The following is a 17,807-nucleotide window of genomic DNA, read 5'->3' as shown; positions in this document are numbered from 1 at the left end:
CACGGTGAACAGTACCATCTTTGACCTTGATTTGTGGTGCCTTTGACTCCTGAATGTTGGCTTGTTGAATGCCTTTTTTTGACTTTTATATTATTTTATTTATTCTTTACTTGCTGCACATTTATTTTATTTTACTTTTATCCAGTTATATTTTATTTTTGTGAAGTCATATTTGTGATTTTTTTTTTGGAAATATTTGTAAATATTGTTGAACATAAATATGTTCATGCTGGATGTGTGAGGTACTCACCAGGGTTAGGGTTCGATGTTGCCATAAAATAAAAGGTTGACATCGCTTTTCTGACTTTTTGTCTTCCTGACCTTCTAGACCAGGTAAAAACACAGTGAATTCACAGTGCATAGTTCTATCAAAATGTAAGGCAATTTCCACCTTCTGAGTCATTTCATACTTTTTCACTTTGCCCCCTTGAAACTAGACGATGGTACAATATTTTTTTCACTTTTTTTCCTCTTTTACCAAAACCTCCCATTTTTGTTCCGATGTGAATATCGGATCATTTTCAATATATTCCCTGGAATCGGGGCAGAATGAATGGGACCTAATGGTGGCATTGGTCAGGGTGGGGGGCCGGGGGGGTCTGGCAGTCAAAGTGTTAACAGCCACTGCTGTAGATTTAAAGTTGCAATCAATAACTTTCATTTCCTACCCAGTTGTGCCTTTACCAATGCCTCCATTGGTAAACGAACAGGATGTTGGTGTCTGTGGAGTCTGGGGGCTTTTCAGGGGCCTGTTGACAAAGCAGGCTTGGGGTACGTTCCCGAAAACGGGTTCAAGATGTCTTAAACTTGGCCCGGGCTGCCAGCGCAGTGGTCCGGGCACCTTAGGCTGCAATGCCAGCCAGACAGCGTGTCGCGGATTCGAATCACAATCACAACGACCTTTGCTGCGCTACTGTCCATCTCGCTTCCCATTTCCTGTGGCTGTCAGTCTAAGTACTGTACTATCAATAAAGGCATAAAATCCCCCAAACAAATGGAATTGTTAAGTTGGAAAACCGAATACAAACTGACTGTATTCTATTAACTCCTTGCAACAGGGATAATTTAGTCTCCTTTTACTGAGCAACTACATTGCACTGCAGAACTGTGCTTCTTGGCTGCTCACAAAGATAGCCTACAGGAGGACAAGTGAAGAGAAATGAGTGCCATTTTTACAATGGGATTTAAAAACTAGGCAGTGGGTAACCTCAGGGTTCACTGTTGAACAATGCACAATGTGACCAACCTGGCGACCTCAGACAGGCACATCCACATTGGCATTGTACAGAGAAGCTTTAGCGGTGCTGAGTGGATGTGAAAAGTAGCCTATTAAGTATGAGTCCTAGATGATGAAAACTGTGGACTACACTGTCTACACATACAAAATAGCCTATTCTTATTTTTTCAGTCTGTTGAGTCACCTTGATTAATGGCCAGTCACAAAGAATCCGGTGCTGCAGTTCACCTAATGACTTTTAGACATAAATGGTTGCCGAAGGGCTTTAAATGAGCTGGCAAGGATATGGCACTACCTCTTTAAGTGGTTGCATTATTACAATTATACTAATATAATGGTTGTCTATATTTTTAAAAACAAACTAGCTAATATTGTTAAAATAGACAGAAATAAGTGACACCCGTGACTTGTAAATAGTCTAAGCCCCCATGCTCCCACCCTCCCTTTTTTCTGCCTTTGTATTATTTTGATATTTGTTATGCTTTTTCTGCTTTTGAAATTGATGTTATTAAAGTAGGCTACTATGTTCTATCCGTCTGTCTTTCAATGTTATATGAGATAATGAAAGCGTGGTTCCTGTGGAAATAAGCCAAGTTGGCTTTCTAGGATCTCCTTTTAGTTGACCTTGTACCAGTGATTTGTACTGTCATGAAACTGTACTTTTTTCTATTGCAAACTTCTAATACATTCTTCAATCAATAAAATAAAAATAAAAAACATTTAGGCCTATTTATTATTTATATTTCAATCTAAACCGGCACATCCACACAAACACAGCTGTCAAGTGATGAGCTGGAAGAATGGAGAACGCAACATTCCAGCCTGGAAGGAAGACCGCAACAGTAGTCTTTAGTTCTGTGAGTGTGTGAACATTAGGCTATGCATTTGCACGCACTGGCAAGTGAGAGGCGCTGTAGGGCTTGTATGGAAGGAGGAAAAAAGCAAAGTGAAAGGGGAGGAGCGCTGTCGGGAGTAAAGTATCCACACCACGGTGTGCCAGTCCGTCCGACCAAAGCATTCGCTCGCATCTCGGAGGAGACGCAGATAAAGACGCTCTCTTGCACCCCTGTGCCCCAACCTCCAGGTCCCGGACGCTCCGCCGACAGACAGCAGGTGACGCACTGAGCCGAGCAAACACCTGACACTCCCCAACAAGCTGACACCCTGCGCCGCCAGAAAACCTCCTGCGTTTCGCTGTAAAATGCAACGGTCTGGTTTGTGGTACCAAGACAGCGCTCGTGCATAAACGCGCCGTACAGAAACAAGGACACGCGCCGGGGGGACAGAAGCAGCGACTCGGGAGGTAAGTAAGAGGACCGTTGGTAGTAGAGGGGTAGTAGACCTCCCTGACTTTTTTTTGTAGGTGTATTCTGACGTGCGCCGTGTCGTGAGTAGTTTATTGCACACGCACACGCACCTGTCCTACCGCGAATGAATGAATGAGAGGATGTTCATCATCAGTTGAGGACCACAGTTTTGCCCAATGGTGGGAACGGAACCTCACGCTGTGCGCAAGCGCTCCTACTTTCCGCATGCATGCCTCCCAGTCCCCACTAGGGCTGGTGCCTCCTTCCTTGGTTGGTGTTATTAGAAACTAAACATCAGTGGTGTAAAGTAACTAACTATATTTACTGTACTGTAGGCTACTCAAGTACCATTTTGAGGTATTTTCTTTTGTATACAACTGGAGTATTTCCCTTTACTTCTACTCCATTTAGGCTACATCTTAGAGGCAACTACTTTTACTCCACTACAATTATTTGAAAACTATAGTTACTAGTTACTTTGTAGAGTTTAAATACAAAACATACACTATAAACCACTTATTTTGGCCATTTGAAAACAAGCTCTTAATGAGTCGTGTTGCGTTGTTTGTAGATCTGCTATTTTCAAATATTGTTATACATTTGAAAACTTGTGAATTTACATTCTGCATGAGTACTTTCTACTTTTGTACTTACAGGCTAAATTTTGATACCACTTTCATACTTTTACTCGAGTAGGCCTTCATTTTGAATTCCGGACTTTCACTTGTAACAGACTATTTCTATATTGCAGTATGCCTATTGATGCTTACTAAGTACAAAATCTAAGTACTTTTTCCACCACTGCTAAATGTGTAGATTTATGGTAATAATCAGTCCATTGGCTCTCTGAAATAGAGTTGGTTATTCAATTAATGTCTCGTCTGCATGGATGATATTGTGCTAGGCAGACTATAATAATTCAATATTATGTAGGATATGGTTTACACATCCTTGACTGTTGGCTGGTTGTAGATGAAGGAAACTGTCACTGTCTCAAATACGTCTGACTGTTATTATTTTTATTTTAATGAGCTGTTATTACAGGACATGCTCAGCTCCACAGTAGTCAAACCATATGGTCCAAACAATAACATTACTCATGATCGCAAGTCCCATGTGCTGTCACAGTGGTATGGCCCCTCATATTCTGAGATTTACAGCTGTGTGGTCCACAGTATTTTCCCTTAGAAGGAGTTGTGAAACCGAGCCTATTCTTTAACCCTGAATTCACAAGATACTGGAAGTAAGAGATTTTTCTGAGCTAGCAAAGGGAATTACATGGAAAAGTGAACAGTGATAAATAACAGCAGCATTGAAAACCTGCACCCTAATCTCAGTACTAAATAATATCATGATGAATTTGCATACGTTTTAGCACAGCGTGGTGTTGATGACACTAAGCATAAAGCGTTTCCATTTAGATAGTGTTTTTTTTATGGTTTTACCTATAGTCACACGTCTGGGTCAGGAGCTGTTAAACTCTTCCATTGATGGCGCTGGTAAACCTATCGGGGCTATCGTGAGTCAAGGCCGGGATTAAGGGCTTTATTCCCTGTTGTCCCCGAGCAGGCAGAGAAATCTGCACTCGATGAGGTGAGACAATGCATTTGCTTTAGAGCTGGGATCATTTAGCAGGGTCTCACGTCACCTTATCCTTAAGAGGCAGAATTGACTGTGCATATTTTTGAATAACGTGTCAAAGTAGGAGAGTAACAAATAGCTATGATGTGCATGTGCGGGCTGGTGTACACACTTGGAATCTCCCATTTAGCCTATGAAGATTTAGCGTAATTATTAATGTGTCTGCATTGTTATAGCATGCCAGTATCAGTCAGCTGTTATAGTGGACTTAGCTTTAGTAGGTCATTTAATAATACCCCTGTATTCACATGTCATAACTGTGTACAGTAAACCTACAGTACGGTAGCAAATAGCAAGGGCAAGTTATAAAACTGTTGTTAATATGTTCCGCACTCTATGATCTCTGCTCTGCTGTGTTTTTACTGCATTTTCCAAGAAACTAGAATAGAATAATTACCCGTTGTTTGATCCATACTCTTAACTTGGTTTTTCTGTATTCATTTATAAAGCTGTAATTCAGGGAAGTCAAAGTTTATTATATAGCCCAATATCACAAATCATGTCCAGCATGATGTATCATTTGCAAAATTCACAAACATGCACTAAAGCTAAATAAACCACTTATATAAACATATTTGGTTTACAAACAAGGTAACATAATTCGTACGTAACCATGTGCACATAAAATTATTATTTAAGATGGATAACCATCATTTAGTATTTAAGGCAGATGAAATGAGATTGAATGCTGATGCAAACCTTGTTTTCGGTTTACTTTTGAATCTGAGCCGAGCTTGCCTCTTAAATTTAGATAGGAAGATGATCTCAGAGAAGAGGGGCCTGGTAAGAGAAAGCACTGCCTATTTGGCCCTAGCCTTATTTTTGGATAGTCAGGAGAGACTATAGCATTTTCTGATCGTGAGCCCTAGCAGGTAGCTTATACCATTGCTTCCCAAACGTTTTCATGTCAAGGAACCGAAATTGACCCCTGAGCCCCATCTGAAAATATGCCCGGAGAACCCCCATACACGATTTGTATTGTTGTTCAAATGTATTTTTTTCAAGATCTTTAGAAAATAGTACATCCACAACGTTGTGAATTTGTAGATCGGCTAAGTAGCTCAACTGATTTTAACCCATTTAGGCCTAACCTATAGTTAGGCCTAAATCAGAAATTAGCCTACAAAAACAAATATGTTGCAACATACTGTACATGTACTGTAAGCCCCTCCCATACACCAAAATGTGTACCCGGCCTGAATGGGTTAATGCTATATTAAGTAATTTAGCTGAATGCCCCTGAAGGACTCCTCGGGGTCCCCAGACCCCACTTTGAGAACCAGTGGCTTGTACAGTATGAGGAGTGACTAAGGGTGTTAAGCAGGATTGTGCACGAGGAGAGACCAGACGCACGATACACTGTGAAGAAGCTGTGATCGACCTTCTTTGTCGATGCTGATGAAAGATATGCGCTACTAGGGTGTAAAGCAGTCTACATGCCAGGCTTCCTCCATACATGGTCCTAGAAACTGAGGCAACGTACCTTGAACGGCGTGAGATAAACATAACGGTGGATAGGCTTTATATGGGCCAGGGTAGCTTTATGTGTGTCAGATTCAACCACACATTTTGTTTATTTGTATGTCTGAAATACCTCTTGCTCGTCAATGTTTGCCTGTTCTCTGCATATCTCCCTTTATATTGTAGCCGTTCTTTAAGTTATATGCACCAAGTGGACATAGCGAATGTATTATTGTACCTGGAAATTAATTAGATTGTGATTCTGATGGTAAGCAAAGCCATTAAAACAGCATGCCGATATGGGCCAAATTGCACCATTTGTGTCATTAAAACCAAACAGATAAAAAACAAATAAATATCCGTGTTCATATCACACTGCTTTGCAGGACACAACATACCCCATTTTCCCTTCATTGCAAGGGTGAAGAGGGGTGGGGGCTTTTTTCTTGTTATTTTTCTTTTTCAAAGGAAATCCAAAGGCATTATTATGCAGAGTAAGATGTTTCTGAAGCAAAACAATTTAAAAAAAAAGTAGGGTGAATAAAATCCCCAAAGAAAACAACCCATTTTAAAGATAATCTTTACTCTGTATTTAAAGGTGTTTTTAGAGACTGAGAGACATGTCTTTCTTGACTCTACTCTTACCTGTACCCTCTCTTCTGTTTCCCATCTTACAGCTGTTGCTGATCTGACACCTGAATTACCCCATGGGGATCAATAAAGGTTTATCTTTAAGAAAAGTGGTTGCCCTGTATACTCAAACAACATAGATAGATAGATAGATAGACAGATAGATAGATAGATAGATTGATAGATAGATATTAGAAAATGTGTAGGGTGAGCTTGGAAAATGGGGAAACCTACATAGAGAATGAATGAATGGCAAAGCAATACAGGCACTCCAAGGCACTCTGAAATCTAAGAAAAGGAAACGAGGAAGAAAAAATGCCAACATGTTTTGACCACTTGGACTTTGTCAGGGCTTTTTAACCTATGCAGTAGCTACAATCAATGAGAGGAAAATCTGGCAATTACCTGACCCAGATAATAACATGACAGGTGAAATAAATTGAAACAAATCTCAGTACAATAATAAGGAACGTCAGCAACAGGTGAAAGTGACAAAACGGCAGCAAAACAGAGTAATGATCAACTTGCTTCAGCTTATTGTTGGGGGTAATGGGGAAAAACCAAGATAACTGTTAAATATTCAAAATCATTCTCAAGGTGTTATGTAATTATTAAAATGTACATTATTAAACAATCTAATGAATCTGTCATGATGTCACGATAATCATGATTAACCTGTATTAATCATACATTTTACATTTCCGTTTCAGTTTTTATTTTAGCTCACTCTGGCCTCAGTCATTTTTAATGAATGAGAGGGGGAGGGGGGGAGAACTTCATTCACATTATAGAACTTGTCAGCAGAATTGCATCGCAAGTAACAGCTTGAGTGCAAGTTTATGTCCTGTCAGCTACTGATATTCACAAACACTCCTACAGGAAATCAGCCCATTTAGAATGTTTATATCCAGTATGAAAAGGTCTATAACCATGTCATATTTAGCTACAGTAAATGGATAGTGGAATGTTTCTGGAAACATCTCAAGAAAATATCAGTGATTTGTGTGTGCCATGAGTAGCCTATTCTAAAATAACTACAGCACACAAAGAACTGTGGATTAACCGTTGTTTGTAATTGATTGTTCTCGATTATTCTTATAACATTAACCCTAAATGTAATCACAGAACCAAAGGAAAGTTCAGAACATGGTCGGTTATTCTCCTTGTAAGTTGTAGCTACATTATTTAGCCATGGATAATGCTATTTAAAATACGCCTATGATCAATTGACAGTAAATTAGATCAACAGCAACCTTATTTTGTTTCATCGATACAGCACGGTTAAAAATAATTATGTTGTATTGCTTTCCTTTTTAGTTTGATGTTAATTGTGACCAATTGGTTATGTAGTTGTTGGCAGAGAATCAAACAAATACATTCTAGTTCAATCAAGTTCTTTCTATTGTCAGTAGGGGTATGGGAATGGGCCAATGATTTATGTGCCCCCATGTTTTTATTAGTACAGTATGCAATAAATACATAGCTTCTAACCTTGTTAGTTATAGAAAGTGGTATCAGAAACAATTCCTCCTGGAGGGATGTTTAAAGGTGATACACCGTGAAATTTCACTTTTCCTATTTTAAAACCTTTTTTTGGGGTCCCACTAGCACCTTCTATCCTCACAAAGTCCCATTTCTGACCGTTGTGTCTTTCTCTGGTTTTGAGAAGGCGAAGGTTAAAAGTATCCCACGGGTTCTCAAAACAGGCTATCCAGATTTGCTGCCGATTGTGACGTCATCTGCCGATTGTGACGTCATCATCAAAAAAAATTTTTAAAAAAATATTTTTTTCAAAAAAGATTTTTTTCTAAAAAAAAAAAAAAAATTCAAAAAGATTTTGGGGGGGGTGGCGCAGTTCAGGCCAAAGGTGGTACTGCAGCTGAAATGCTCTGAGAGCCATTCAAAAATGAGAGAGGCTCTCTATTCAGGAGTGGTAATTTAGCCTCAAACCTTTTGAAAAACGTTTTTGGGACATAAACAATATGACATAAATACTTTTTAAATGCATGGTGTATCACCTTTAAGAGGAAAGCATTGCACACTATACTTGTTATAGCCATATACATTAAATTGGGGGCACTGTTTTTAAAGTCATGCATGTCTATTTGCATGCTTATTGAACTATTATTTTCCTTTTAGCTATTTCAAAAAAGATAGTCTAGAATAGATGATTTGTGCCTATCGTAAACAGCGACTCCATCCAAACATGACTCGTAGCCCAGTGTTGGTTGATAGTTTTCATCTAGAGTTGAATCAAACTAGGTTTAACTCAGTCATGTGAAGAACTATCTGTCATTAATCAACGAGTGTGTCAGTGAGTACGCTTGACCATATTTATCTCTATCAAACAACAAGCACACAGCAAAATGTGACTGTGTGCATTAACAGATGACTGTTTTGGAGAGTACTTACTACTGTTTATAAGTGGAGAATACCACCGAGTTGATGGAGAGATCCCCAAACATGATCATATTTTCCTGAAACAAATCTGTACTTGAGTTGTGTGAGTCCTGGTTGTGGGTTGAAATTCTCAGAAATTCTCTGAAAGACCATGACGGTCTTTTGTTTTGTTAGCGCTCCTCCAGCATGGCTCCATTTCCTGCAGAGACCAATTAGAGAGAGAACCACAACCACCTCCTGGCCTGCAGTGGCTGCAAAAGCATAGAGTCTGTCAAGAAATTGCCTAAGCCCAAATGTAACCTTTACTATCAATAGTATTTTGAAATCTTATTTCCTGAACCAAGTAGTCTGGCAGTGTGCAGTGTTCTTATGAAGGTGTCTGGAAGTAAGGCTTGCTGTGTGAACAATGAGATGCATTCTCCCCATTTGACCTCATGTTTATAAATGGCATCAGGTGCCAGCTACTGTGAAACATGTGAAAGCAATAATTAGAAATTAACGTTTAATATCGAAAGGAAGACAACCCCATTTTATAAAGACAATACAATTGGTTCCATTCATGGTTCAAAGATGTAGTTTTTATTTATTTTATTTAGCTAATATAGAGTTAACCCCCCCTCCCCATTTTCACTGCTTCCTCTGCCCTTCCCTTATTGAGTTGCAGCTGTGGTGGTGATATCTTTGGATTAATATGCTGCTGCTGAATATTTAGCATCACAGGCTATTACAAAGGGTAATATACTTGCTAATGTAGTTGGGGCAAAAAGCCATGAGCGAAAGCCATGGCTCCCAAGCTCTTTAGAGATCAGTGAACTATGAAAAGTAGTCTTTTCAGCCGTGGTCTTGATCACAGACGCTGAAGGGGTTGTGACGCTGGTCGTATCATATCACTAAAAGCCTGCCGTTCCACTGTTCAGAGAACAGAGATGGTCTCAGCTCACATAGACCAGAGAGCCCTTATCACCAGTTTTCAAACGTTGGTTGGTGCAGTTTCAAATAGGCCTTTGAATTTATAAAATTCAAATTAAATATCAATGAATTAATTATAATGGCATATTATTTGATGAGTGCTTAAATGAATATAAATATATATTTTTTCAAATGTCTGTTGGGGTGTGTCATTTCATTTAATGTCACATATGGTTGTGTAAAATGTAATTAAACTGTAATAATTACTAAATTATGTTTTAATTTCCTATTTAGACACTTTATTGGTTCAACAATTAAATGAAAGGAGTAGTTAATCCCCAAAATGACTTTTTTTTTTCCCTATTGATTGCTCAAGCCATGGAGACTCGGATATCTTTTTGGTTTTGGTCGCATTACAAAGACAATGAATAATTTGATTACAATAAATGTACCCCCATTGATTCCAGATGGGAACCCAAATTTTTGTCTTAGGAACGGGACAAATAAAATCTCCATGGTGTGAGTAATCGATAGAAAAAAAAAGTCATTTTGGGGATGAACTAGTCCTTTAATGTATTTGACTCCCTATTGTGTTGACACATTTTCATAAAACCCATGCATGTTCTCGAATTATTCTTCTAGGGTCAGTTTTTTTGCATAAATCAAATATATTCATGAATATTAATACACAAATAAATCCATGTATACACGTATGCATGATTTACTGCACATCATTTGTGCTAGGCTAATCATCTGAATCTGAAAATCAAACAATTTTATTGACCAAGTATGTTTGTACATAAAAGGAATTTGACTTTCTCTCTACTTACTCTCTACATTCCAACAAAGTAAGAACTGTATATCTGGTTCTTATACATTTTATTAACCATGAATTCCACTTAAATTAAAAATACATGACATGAGTCCTTCTTCCATTCTCTATTTTGTTTATACTGACTTCACAGAACAGTTTTTTTTAAATACTGTGTAAACTCTTTAGAGTACTCTACAGTACTTTAGAGTACAGTATATCAAAGAGTCTAGAGGAAAGGCTGTCTTATTCACAGGATCAGAGAAAACAAAACAATCCGACCTTGATCACAAGATTGCTAAAACACATAACTTTTGTTGGGATCCCTCTGTATTATCCAGCCCTGTAGTGTATGATCATATTTTCATTTTCTTTTAAGTCCATACTGTAGCTTGCTGCTCCGTTTCCTCTTCCAAGAAGCAGAGCCAATGCTACCCTGGCCCACAATAATGCTGCTACTCATTAGGCCTTGAGGTAATGAGCTCGCACCAAGAGCCAGGGCCAAGGGCCACACTCACCAGCACCAAGTAACCAATTCCAAATGATCGCATAGCTTCAACCCACTGCCATCTGCTGTTTGGTTTAATGCAGAAAACAATGACAACCTCTATCTTGCCTATTTGATAGGGGAAAATATAAGCCATTGCAATATTTCTAATAACTATGCAAAAGGCTCAGTCAGGTCCACTTGACGTGTTGACGGTCAATGGGCGAGGCTTTGGTTTGGGACGAGGGCCCTAGGAGGCCTCATCTCCAGGCCCCTGCAGGCTATGACCCTGCTGCGTGGTGAGTGGCTCTACGGGGGGCATGTTAAGCCTGTTAGCCTCACATGATGACGTTGCAGATTTGTGTTTGTGTGGGATGGGGGTTGGCTGGGGTTATCATGGAAAATCTCTCATACCTTCTGGCTCCTCCCGACTCCTTACTGCCGCTGGCATTTGTGCCATATTTTTGTTTATGCAGACTCCCATTAAGCCTGGCTACTGCTGTAATTCTGCCCCGAAACTATTTGACAGCCATAGCTCCCCTGGCATCTCCTTTATGGACCACAGTCACTTTAATAAGGTGTGTTTTATTAGCTTATCTCGAGTTTGGAATAAACATCATACATAATGAAATATAAAATCTATTCTAGGTACGTTGAGACTCTCTGGCCCTTAGGAGCGTAGGGTTGCGTTATGTAATTTATTTGAAATTGAATAAATTAATCTGTCTGGAAGAGAGGAGAAGAGGGGCTTAAAGACGGGGCCTCTGCAAAGTTGCAAGGTTGGAGTGTCATGCTTATGCCAGATACTAGCTACTGTAGGCAGACGAGACCATAGATCACTGAAAGAACCAAACAAATGTTACCTGAATAACTTGAACTCATTTACCCTCATCACTTATAAAACAATAAAAAATATATACATATATCATAAGGTATGGCAAAAATATGTTTGAAGGGGGCTACATTGATGCTACTGATGCTAGTTCATAAAATAGCAACTGTGTGTTGCGATGCTTCCAAAGTAGATGGTTGCTGTGTGGCTTTTGTTTTGATGCCATTTGGGAGAAGACAAAGCATACAAAGTATAATATGTGTCTAACTATAATATGTCCATGTCTATCATATTTGATCAGTCAAGTCCCCTGGGCAATATACCGAAAACCTGACAGTCAGCAAACAAACCCAGAATAGATGAGTTTTAAAACATCGAAGAATAACGTGTGCCTGCGTCTAATGATGGAAGATCATCACTCTTCTACTGTAACATCGTTTTCTTTACTGAGACTGCTCAGCTCTGCAACTGTGAAGCTATAAATCATGACTCTCTATCGATAAATGAGTATGTAAATAGACCACAGTTAATGGAAGTATACATAACACTGACTTGCCGCCATGTCTGATTTGCATACTCCCAACAGTGGAAGTTGAAAGGTGGCTCTTGAGTTAAGAGGATACATAAATCATGTATTCGCATCTGGTGTGATGTGAATCTGTAATTGTGTCCTATTCACAACCTGTTTGCATTAGCCGTTAAGACATGTATTTTCCCAGTGCCTGGAATGTCATAGAAAGTATTAGGTAACACCATAATGCATGTACTGGAATTCTGATTAATTTCATCATGGCAGTAGACTACCAATGCTCTGTATATAAGTAGGCTACCTGGATCAGGGTCATTAGTCTATTTCTTAAATGAATGTATTGCACCTGAAAGTAAATGGCTGATAAAGGAAAAGAGGCTGTTTATTTACTGCTTGCTGAAGTGCACTTTTGCTGTCTGTGTTCCAGTCTCCACTCTCCGTGTTGTTTTGCTGATGCTATTGATACACAGAGAAGCAGTGTGTATGAAAAATTGAACGGTGCCACATTCATTTAAACATGTTGCGCCGGCAGGCTGCACAAATACGCATATGAAAATGGGACAAGTGTCTATTGATATTAGTTGCAGTGGGCCAGGAGAAAAATGAAGTAGCGTTTACAGCGACATTTCTCATACTACAGTCTCTGTTCAAGTGGAACCATGATTACTAAACTTTGCTTTACAATCCCCAATTCATTCAGTGTGGACTTGAAAGCTGGGCAATTATTGCTTATATCCTCAGCCAAGGAAATGAACAGTGAAAGTCCTATTGAAACAAACTCCTGTGTGGAAAGACATTAAGAACAGTGTTTCTATTTGAGACCTGTGCTGCCAGTATGCTTTATATGCTACTGTTAGGTTCTCCCAGGTATTCAAAGACAGAGAGAATTTGCTCTAATAAAACTGACCATACTGTTTGCAGGCTCCCGCTGCATTTGTAAAGCTATGTTTTGTCACTACTGGTTGCCTGCAGATGTTTGGTGTACACCTGGTTGCCTGCAGATGTTTGGTGTGTGATTTTTATAGCTTTTCTTGAGGACATTTCTATTTTTCAATATTAGATGGACCTTATCTGATCCCCTCTCAGAACATGAATTTGTTGGCCTTTGGAAAGTGTCTAGCCTTTGGATGTTAGTCGAAAAATCTTTGAGTGGTGCTACAGCTGGTCAATAGATGTTTGACATGCTGCCTGGCAATAAGGCTGCTCACAATTTCCCGTCCGTTTTCAAGAGTTCTCAGTTGTCGCTTTTCCTAGACACTTTTCCTAGACACATAAATCTTCCAAGTCATGTGTTTGAATTTTGAGACTGTATAGGCTCTGTAAAATGAATGGTCCATTTGAAAATAGCCCCACTGGCTTTTTGCCTTTTCAGGATGGAGCCGGTGAGAGGCGAGCCAAGTTTGATTATTAATGGCGGGTCTCTATCTTGCAGGCCCTAATTGGTCTCTGCTGATTGCCAAGTATTTTTTATTGAGAAATGACATTAAAATTGATGTATTATGCCTCCAAGTCTGGTTCACAGTTAGATGGCTACTTCAATCAATTGATAATTACAGAGATGATTTATTGCTGGAGTTCTTTTTGACAACTTTACAATAATTGGCACTTTTTTTTTCTCTTTGCGGGCTGACTGACAGAGATGTGCCTTCTGGAGGAAAAGTTAGTTCTGCAGCGTGAAGTACCCATAAAATTAATAAACAAGAAACATGGCCACCCATTACACCAAGTTCCACTATTTAATGATCTATTTTAATATGATAGGCTCCACTCTACTGTGTCTGTTTTTTTAGATTACACAGAACATGTTAATTATTGAGGCAGTTTCTCATTATAAACGTCATCCGCGTGTGACTTTTGACACAAAGTGTGTGTCGTGCATTATGGATATGCAAATGAGTGCTTAAGAGGGAGAAGACACACAGGGAAAATCTATAGGGAGAAGCCAATGAGGTAGTTAATGATGCTGCATTGTGTGGAAGTAATGGAAAAAAGCAGCTCTAATTTCATGGCATAGTAAACATTTCTCCTATGGGGATTTCATGTCATTTCCTAGTAAAGACAGCAGAAGTAGTGACTAAGGAGATAAAACTAAAAAATACTTTTACTGTCAATACACAACTATGCCAAACACTCTGCCATATATATATATATATATATATATATATATTAAGGCTGGGACTTTAACTGAATAATTGCGATTAATTAATTGCAGAAAATTAACGTGATTAAAAAAATTAACGCATTTTAATCACACTTAGTTTTTGCACCACAGAACCTTCAGTTTCGGGCATACCAATCATAGCGATGTACCAACCAAGAAGAGACAACAAACGCAAAGGGAGTAGCCGATCAGAGCGCTTTGCTTGGCCCAGTGGATGCGAAATTTAGATTTAAAAAACTCACTCGTTGATTAACTCGTACAACAAAATGTGTTTTACTTGAAAAAAAAATGCTTCTCAGGTCAAATATCGATGTGCGATTTAAATGCGATTAATTGCGATTAATTAATCACAGAGCCTGTAATTAATTAGATTAAAAATTGTAATCGCATCCCAGCCCTAATATATAGATATATATAGATATATATATAGATATAGATAGATAGATAGATAGATAGATTGCCTGTGAGCGGCTGTATTTAATTAGCCCCTCAAAAATGGTCTGGCATCATAACTGTTTCCATTCCTCGACAATTACCAATTATCATACTGGAAAGCTGACCTTTTTTTCTGGACTCAAACGTGTCTTAATTTTCCAGATTTCATCTTAACACTACCAACTCCTTTCCAGTACATTCGTGTTTTACAGACCATTAAGCTCAATGTGATGCGTGTCAAATGGAGCTGGAGTCAGCACAGCACAATGTGAGGAATCGGCATTAAATAGCATAACAGTTGAGTTTTAGGTTTGAAAAGGTTTCCCTGTCTTCTCTGCCTGAAGTGTAGCGCTCCCTTCCTCCCGTCTGTTTACGTTATTGCCGTTTTATTTTTAAGGAGAGCGGGTAGCATGCCATTCTCAAAAATAGTTGATTCTTTTTTTTTTTTTTTTTTTTTTAGTTTTTGACAGTATATTCTGACAGGAAAAAGAAGGAAACTAAGAAATGTAACAGTGCAGCTTGCTGGGTCTTGAACCCATGTGATCCTCAACATGTATTCCCAGGGGTTAAATTGGGCCAGAGCAGAGCTCTGCTTCCTTAAATTGCACCCAATCCTACTGGAGCTCAACTCCTGCTCCTTCAGTACAGCATTACATACATTAAAATTGTTATTCCATGGGAATGGCAAGGCTCCATTGAGGATATCTGACTTGAAAGGTCCAGCGACATCAGACATCACCCTCTCATAGATGGTTAGCCTCTTGCAGAGCCACACGGTAACATTATGTATAGTAACTGAAATATAGTCTACATTTAATTGAAATACAGGCTACATTTCATTGAAATATAGGCTACATTTCATTGAAAATATAAGTCAGTCCGAAGTGCTACAGCAGAGGAATCCAATTGCATCCAAAAGGGTTCTTGAATGAAGGGGCTAATAAAAATGTTCTAAAGTAAATCAGAAACAAACTGCTGACTATCTGATACTGAACCAATATTTTCTGCCCGTATTTTCGCATCTCACTTTAACAAGGACACTTGAATCAGGGTTCGGCTGTAACTGTTAGAAAGAGACTGCTACCCAGAAACCGTTCACTGTGGTCCTATCTGGAGTGAAATCAATTGAAAAGCCTACTTGTGTTGTGAAAAGAAAGTTACAGGATGGAAATCTGGCTGTAAATTTCAATAAAGGGGCTGTAGTGTAAATACCTTTGAGAGTAATATATATTTCTTTATGTTAATAGAAAATTATGTAGCCCACATCCCCTTAAAGTGCACTGTGTGTAGGCCTATTCCCCTAGCTACTGTATGTGGATCAGGGCACCCCCTCTTTACAAATCCCAATTTAACCCCTGTGTATTCCCATGACTCTGTGAACCATTTTATTATCCATTAATTTGGATAAAATTACACAAGATGATGTCATTAATCTGCAAGGGGAAATTTGGTGATCTAGGTCGATAAAGCAGAAAAGCAGAGATCAACAAGATAAAGAATAATGCAATTAATTTGAGTATAATAGTGTGTGCGTATGCAAGAAGGAACAATTTGAAGATGATATAATAATACATTATCTCTGATGTACAGATTTAGCTATGGAGTGTGAGTGCACACATTATGCATTGCAGACCATTATATCTACTGGACATGACTCTTGCTCAAAGTCTTTACTGATAAAAGTCACCCAGCAGCAGCAACCAGTGAGATACTTAACTTCATTGGAGCAGGGAGGGGTTAATGCCTGGCTTGAAGACATTTAGAAATTAGTTTTGCTTTTTACTGATTGACAGACATGTACAGGGTTCCCACGGTCATGGAATTCCTGGAAATATTTTGAAATTAGAAAAATATTTTTTCCAGTACTGCACAAGTTTTGGAATTGATCAAGGGTCCTGGAAGGTCCTTGAAAAAATAGCTATGCATTGTCTTTGGTTATTGATTTTGTTAATACCTCGATGAATCGACGAATTCAGTTGGCCAAATTGTCAAATATTAGAGAAATTGTGAAAATAGCGGATCTACATGCTCACAACTTCTCGTAGATCTGCTATTTTCACAATAGAACCGTATACAAAATTCCGCAACTCTTAGTACTCGTCAGGGTGCCGGGTCCCCAGTTAAAACATGATTATTTCGGGGGTCACGGCCTGAAAAGGTTGAGAACCACTGGCATACACTACCTGTTTTTGGGCATTGCGCATAGGAGTAAGCGACCTGTTATTGAGCTGAATTATTGTTATATAGTCCTGGAAATCGGGTTAAATATTCTGGAAACGTTTTGGAAATTAATTGGTAAAGATATGTGGGAACCCTGCATGTATGACCCTCTCAGATGAGTGCTTCTCTAAACCCAGGTATGTTTTAGAAAGGTGTAACAACGGAGTGGCAGATCTCTGCCAGCCATTGCTTTTTTCTCTAATTGTTTTCACCGTTTAGCGTTTTCAGATTTTACCATATTCTTCGAGATCCACAATTCCTTTTCCAACGTGGATGTAAACAAAAGAGGTGACATTGGACAAACTCGTGTCTCTTCTTTCCACTGGAAAAATAACATTGTAACCGCAATCTTCCGTTCTAAAGTTGTGGGCAGTGTTGAATACAGCTTGTTTTCACCGATACACAATCTGGGAAAAGAAACCAGAGATGAATGGATTTTTCTCAATCTGATAACGTTACAGCGGACAAACTGGATTTTTTTTCACATTATTTCAGTTCCGGTTGTATTCTTCTTCTGGCGTCCTGGGATTGCTCGCTGTTTGCAGGAGAGCACTCTCTATCGGAATCACTGAAAACACGGACATGACATAGATCTCCGTCAATAGCGGTCAAGCGTTCTAATTGGACATGACATACGGTAGATCTACACCAGTGGCGTTAAATGTGATGAAACAAACTTGTACATTAACTGGATGTTCTGTCGATTCAGTGCTTGTTGGAATGGGCATTTTCTATAGCAGGGCGCTC

At 39.0% G+C, this 17,807-nt stretch overlaps 1 protein-coding gene across 1 annotated transcript in view; it reads left to right on the top strand.

Annotated features, from left to right (window-relative positions):
* The first annotated feature begins 2,380 nt into the window (after nucleotides 1–2,380).
* The window catches only part of klhl29 (kelch like family member 29), a 373,908-nt gene continuing 358,481 nt past the window's right edge, over nucleotides 2,381–17,807 (top strand). Inside the window, exon 1 of the mRNA XM_080745146.1 lies at nucleotides 2,381–2,540. The gene's annotated coding sequence lies outside the window, so the exon portion shown is untranslated. The remainder of the gene's footprint in view (nucleotides 2,541–17,807) is intronic.

Source organism: Nannobrachium achirus (assembly GCF_963921795.1).
Source record: "Nannobrachium achirus genome assembly, chromosome: 16".
In the NCBI taxonomy this organism is placed as follows: Eukaryota; Metazoa; Chordata; class Actinopteri; order Myctophiformes; family Myctophidae; genus Nannobrachium; species Nannobrachium achirus.
Note: the sequence above shows the minus strand (reverse complement) of the source record. Positions and strands in the feature narration are given on the sequence as shown.